The sequence below is a fragment of the Halichoerus grypus genome, chromosome 5 (assembly GCF_964656455.1).
Source record: "Halichoerus grypus chromosome 5, mHalGry1.hap1.1, whole genome shotgun sequence".
In the NCBI taxonomy this organism is placed as follows: domain Eukaryota; kingdom Metazoa; phylum Chordata; class Mammalia; order Carnivora; family Phocidae; genus Halichoerus; species Halichoerus grypus.
The window spans coordinates 119,705,644-119,712,172 of NC_135716.1; the positions used below are offsets into that span (position 1 = coordinate 119,705,644).

A 6,529-nucleotide genomic window follows, 5' to 3' on the forward strand; every position below is an offset into this window, starting at 1 on the left:
TTCGTAGGAGCTTTTCGCTTACTCTTTCAGAGTTTTCATTTCTCCATCTGTAAACTGGGAATAACATTAACTTCTCTATGTGGCTGTTGTGAGGTAGGTTAGGTATTTAAAATACCTAGCACAACACCTGACATAAGAAAGCATGCTCTGTAACTGGTTGCTACTTTTAATATTACACATTGGCCAACTAATCACAATTCAGTGAAATTTATTTGAAGGTAATGAGGCTGATATTATTTCTCTTTCCCAAAGTTAAGGTGAGACTTTCAGGGTAGAAAACAAGTTCCTTTACCCCTATCATAATCTGTAAAGTTAGGAGGAGTTGCGATATATGCAAGGGCTTGCTACAGCAGCATGAGATATACTCAACAGCGTGGACTGGAGACTCAAGAAAAACACTGACATCTGGAAAATGTAGATTGTTGTTCAGATTAATTGAGATATTTTTGGAAATACACTTACCACATTGTAAGGCCTTGTTAAATAAAAGTTCTCCTTAGTATTTTATGGTAAAGTGAGAGGATAGATAATGGAGACCGTTAAAGTCAAACCATGATTCTAAAAGAGCCTGTCATTTAGGAAATGGTCCATATTTGGGGGCAGTTAGTAGGGAGTAAAAATATTTGAATAATGTGCCATTATACTTCAATTTTACCATATTATTAAACTTTAGTATTTTGTTTTCTAAAATCTTTTCTCAAAGTTTTGAGCTCCATATTTTTTAAACATGTTTCTTCTTTATTTTTAAGCCCAGTGTCTCTCATGGGAAATTTAATTTGTATGTTTCTGATTCTTTTACACTTAACTCATCCAAAAGTTATTTTGTAAGAATTCTTTGATGTCCAGAAAGCCTTATCGTTTTCTTATAATATATTCAAGATTTTTTCCTTTAGAAAATGGAAATCATGTCTTGCTTAAAGTAAATAAACTAAAACACCCAATTTGGGGAGGGGTAAAAAATCCTCCCCGCCCCCCTTATTTCCTTTCTCTTTATAAGCTTTCTCTGTTAGTATCTTGGCTTCCAGCAAGGATCATTCTAATTCAGGAAGGAATTGGAGAGTTTAACCTTCCTTAAGTCAGTAAACTCAATAAATATTTTTTGTTACCTCTGATGTATGGAGAAATATGCAAGTTTCTATGGGTGATAGCAATGAAAATGATACAGAAAAATAAAATATGGTGCATAGTCTCGTGGAGTTTATATTCTAGTGGTAGAGATAGGTATATATTAAAGACATTATAATATTTGGCTGAATAAAACACTCTGAAAGAGGTAAAAGCAAAGTTTTGTATAAATAGTACAAGAATTGTGATTGAATCTGAGGAACTGAGGAAAGATTTTCACATAATAGGTGAAATTTAAGCCAGTCTTATTAGAATTTCAGAGATTATTAGAATTTCAATAAGTGAAGAAGTTGGGAAAGGTGGTCCTCTCTCAAAACCACTTGGGCATGACATAGGAGGTAAAGCCAAAATATGCAGCACTTAAAAACACAAACAGGAAGGGGCACCTGGGTGGCTCATTTGGTTAAGCATCTGCCTCAGCTCAGGTCATGATCTCAGGGTCCTGGGATCCAGTGCCGCATCAGGCTCCCTGCTTCTCCCTCTCCCTCTGCTGCTCCCCCTGCTTGTGTTCTCTCACTCTCTCTGTGAAATAAATAAATAAAATCTTACAAGATTTATTTAAAAAAACACAAACAGGGAAAGGACCTGAATGTCTTTGAGGAGAACAAGTAATACAAATGCAGCCTGGGCTTTAGAAAGATAAAGCTGGTGAAAGTATGAAGGGTAAGGAAGAGATGAGGGAGTCGGAAGATTCAGAGACCAAGTCTCCTTGTGACTACTTCAGTCGTTCGAGCAAGGGTCAAGGAGGACATGAACTATTGTAGGAGGAAAGAAAAGATGAGACACAAAGAAGGAAGAATCAATTATGATTCCTGGATTTTTAGTTAAGGTGTACATTAGTTAGAATATAGGCCAAACTGACTCCAAAAAAGCAACCTTAAAAAATAAATAAATAAAAGGAAAGAAAAGAAACCTAAAACCAGGGCAGTTCAAACAAGAGAGAATTTTATTTTCTTCTTAAGTAATAGTACAGGAGTAGGGGTATGATCCAAGACCGAGAGGTGACTACTCTACAAGGTCATGCACATGGTTGTTGGAATAGTGAAAGCTGGCTCTTAACCACCCCCTCAATCCAGTCTTTGGAAAGAGGAAGTTGAAAGCAAGCAGCTTCCTGTCAGAGAAGTGTCCCTGAAACTATATGTATTGCATCCATTCATATTCCATTAATCGTATGACTCCAAGAGAATTTTCTGTTCAGAATCTAAAACTTGGCAGAGTTCAGAGTTCAAGAGATTGTTTCCGTACATCTTATACTTAAATCCCTAGTAGTGTTTGAAATTATTTTTGGTGACATAAAGAAGTAGGCTATAGATCCCATGGATGGCAAGGTGAAGGGGGGCAAAAAGGATGGGAGGAAAATGAAATAAAAACCCAGATAAGGCAGTTTATTTTTCTTGGTTTGAGGCCAATGGCTTGGTCCTGTATGAAGGCTTTGAAGTTAAACAATCACCCAGCCACAGGTTTCCAACGCTAGACTGGACCAGTAGAGACAAGGATCGAGAAGGATCCTATATAAACATCAAACTCATTCATCTTACTTACCAACACTGATTTTAAGAATTGTGTAACTATTGGCTTAATGCCTGTTACCTGCATAATATCATAAGCTCCAGGGGTCAGGGACTTTATTTTTTTGTTCAATACTGAATTTTCCCAGTATCTAAGGAAGTACCTGATATATTTTAGGAGCTAGATATACATACACATTTTTTAATTTATATCTTTAAAAACTGAGAGTAGTACAATAAATGTAAATGTTTACAATTGTTAACATTTGCCATATTTGCATATTTTTTCTCTCTTTTCATCTTGAATCCACTGAAAGTAAATTGCAGATGTTATAACACCATAACTAAATAATTCAGGAAACAAGGAAAGAAAGAAAGGAAAGAACAAAGACATACCTGCTAGCTATCCTCTTAATTCCTTTACTTTTAAATTTAACAAATCTTTGTATTTTACCTTTACTCCCAGGATAATTTAGCTAAAATCATTTCTTGTTTATTTCATAGATACATTTTACAAGATAAACTGAAGTCATTTATATGAATGATATTTCTGAAAATTCTACAAAAATACATCAGTTTCAGGATCACTTAAGAAGCTATTATAAACAAATAAATCTTAAAATTAAATTTTGTGTTTAAATGGATACAGTTTACCCAAAGAATAATTGCTTGTTAAACAAGAAGAGAAAACAGAAAAAAAGGGCCAAAATTGTGATGATCTAGCTTTTCTTCACTCTGAGCTTAGAAACAGTCTTTACTGGGTGCTTTTGCTTTACTTTGAGAAGGGTGATTTAAAAATTGAGGTATTAATAAAACAGAGCTAAGAAAAAAATCATCTTCAGAAGGTTCAGCAGATCCTAAAGAATTTCTCTCTGCTAGAGGAATAGGCTAATAACATTTTGATGGCATTCACAGATGATCCGAGAGGAAGTGATAAAACATCAGTAAATTCAGGACAATACTATAATTAGACTTTAAGAAGTTGGTAGTGGGAAAAAAAATCAAAGGACTTATAAAAGCACAAAACTGATGTTAGGAAAATAAATCTATAGTTGGTTTCTTCAAAGATATAAAGAACACAGTCATTCATAAAGGACCTACTAACTTCCCAGGGACCCATATTTAGTAAATGGTAAGATAGAGATAAAAGCTTAAATTCATCTGACTACATTTTTCTTTACCCTAACATATAGCCTCCCATACACCAAGGAAAATACTTAAAGAACAGAAGGGGAAGGGGCACCTGGGTGGCTCAGTCATTAAGCGTATGCCTTTGGCTCGGGTCATGATCCCAGGGTCCTGGGATGGAGCCCCCATCAGGCTCCCTGATCAGCAGGGAGCTGCTTCTCCCTCTCCCACTCCCCCTGCTTGTGTTCCCTCTCTCGCTGTGTCTCTCTCTGTCAAATAAATAAATAAATCTTTAAAAAAAAAAAAAAAAAAAGGAACAGAAGGGGAAGTCCTGTGTTGGGAAGGCTTAAACATTCTCCCCTCAGATTAAATGGAACTATTATACTGTATATGAATATTCAATATCAGAATGTTGGCCAATAAATTTGTTGATGAACTGCTACAGTGCAAAGCAAATACTTGCCTTATTTACACTCAGGGCTCAAAAGTTTCAAATACATCCATATCTATCTATATATATATCTGTATAGCTATATCTGCAGATACATGAATTGTATATACATGTTTTAGCTTTTCAGTTAATCGATTTTATCCTCATAGTAATCCTACAAAGGAAGTAAAGAAACTACTAGCATTACCATTTCAAGACAAAGTAACTGAGGAACATCAAGATTAAATGACTCATCCAATGTCACACAGTTTGTTAGGACTGCTGAGAAGACCCTCCACACCCACTGGCCACCCCCTTTTATTAAGTACTTTGTTATCTAGGGATTCAGAATTTTCAAAATCTTTCTTACTAGCATTAACAGAGAGACTAAGTAAGCTCAATTAAAATGACAACTACCTTTCTTGGGTGGCAGCAAGAGCAGAGAGGGTGCCACGAAGGCCTTGGGGACACTGCGAGAGTACAAAGTGGTGGGTTGCTGCCTGCCCTCACCCCAAGTGCCACACTCCACCCCGGGTCACACGCAAACCTTCCCACCTAATCATGTTGTCACTAAGTCCTGTTTCTGGTACCTATGTCTCACCTGAAGAAGATGAGGAAGTCTTCAGGGGAAATTGTCTACTTTGGACAGGTGTTCAAAAAATCCCCCTCGCGGTGAAGAACTTCGACATCTGGCTGCTCTATGACCCCAAAGTGGCACCCACAACATGTACTGGGAGTAACGGAACCTGACCACTGTGGGCGCTGTCACCCAGTGCTATCGAGACATGGGTGCCCAACACCACACACCCAGGCCCACTAGATCCAAATCATGAAGGTGGAGGAGATTGCAGCCAGAAAGTGCTGCCCAGGCAGTTAGGCAGTTCCAACTCCAAGATCAAGTTCCCACTGCCCCACTGGGTCCTGTGTCACCAGCACAAGCCACACTTCACTACCAAGAAACCCAACCCCTTCCTTTAGATGTAGAGCCTCCCTGTCCCCAGGTCTGACCAAATAAACTCCTTGGGAAAACCAAAAAATATAAAATAAATAAAATTAAATAAAATTAAAATAAAATAAAAATGAAAAAGGCATCAGAAGAGAGTGGAGGTGTGCCTACCACCACTCAGAGTTATTATAAAGATCTTAATTGTTATTTTGGATGACTTTCTTACTTTCTTAGTATTTTTAGAGTCCCTTTAAAAATCTGATGGAATACACGGTCCCTTTCTCAGAAAATAAAATAAATAAATAAATAAAACAAAGCACAACTGAAAAAAAGACAAGGAAATAAAAAGTTGGGGAAGATATAGATGGGCCAGTGCATTCACTATAGGTTAAGAAACCCTGGTCTGGGAATATGGGATTGAATCAATGCACTAGCTTTGGAACATAGTAAGAACTGAAAGACTAACAGATGACAGAGTGTTACAGATGAATTCACAATGAGTCACGAAGGAAAAGGAGACCAATGGCAAGGATGTAGAAGAACCTGGGCCAGAAATATGATATTCCTTCAGTAGCATGACTTAGATAACAATCTGTATCACTCCCTTGGCTCCCCATTTCTTATGGAGACTCTATGTGGGCTATTTCACTTACCTGAATATCTAAAATAAATATTCAAGGGAAAAGCAATAAAAATAAATAACATAACACAGAAATAAATGAAGAAATCTTAAAAGTACTTTATATCTCCCCAAAATGAAAAAAGAAAAAAATATATAGATCTCTAGACTATAAAGAGAAGATATTTTTGTCATAGTTAATGCAGTTATAACCAGAAATAAATATAACAAGTCATATATGTGCATGCATTTTTGTAAAAATTAGTATATGTGCTCACACACAATTATGTATGTGTATGTGTGTGCATGAATGTATAGTATACCATTTATCTATCTTTCTAGCTCTTAATATAACTTCTTTGACAATCTCATTGCTAATAGATTCAGGTACAGTCTCTCAAGGGAAGTGGTGGAAAATATAGCTCTTTTTGTAGAATGATAAAATAGACCAGATATTTCGTGAGCAGATTGGTGTATACAATTTCCAAGAAAACTCCAAGGCAGTAAAATATGGAGATTAAAAAAATAAAAAACAACTTGCTAAAAAGGTGATGGAATTCTAGAAGCATGTCTAACTCATAGAATATATTTCCATATATTCAATTACTATAAATATGCCTAAAATATTAGCTATTAATTAAATTGGAGCTATAAAATAAAAGGCCAGTCATTTTAGAATTTTGCCAGAGTATCTCGGTAAACATGAATATAGTTCTAACCCATCGTGAGATGAAGAACAGGCTGCCTAGCAACCATTTTAACTAGTTCCCCAG

At 36.2% G+C, this 6,529-nt stretch overlaps 1 pseudogene; it reads left to right on the plus strand.

Moving 5' to 3' along the window:
- Nucleotides 1-1,781: 1,781 nt before the first annotated feature.
- LOC118526223 (large ribosomal subunit protein eL20 pseudogene) lies at nucleotides 1,782-5,430 on the plus strand (annotated as a pseudogene).
- Nucleotides 5,431-6,529: the final 1,099 nt, after the last annotated feature.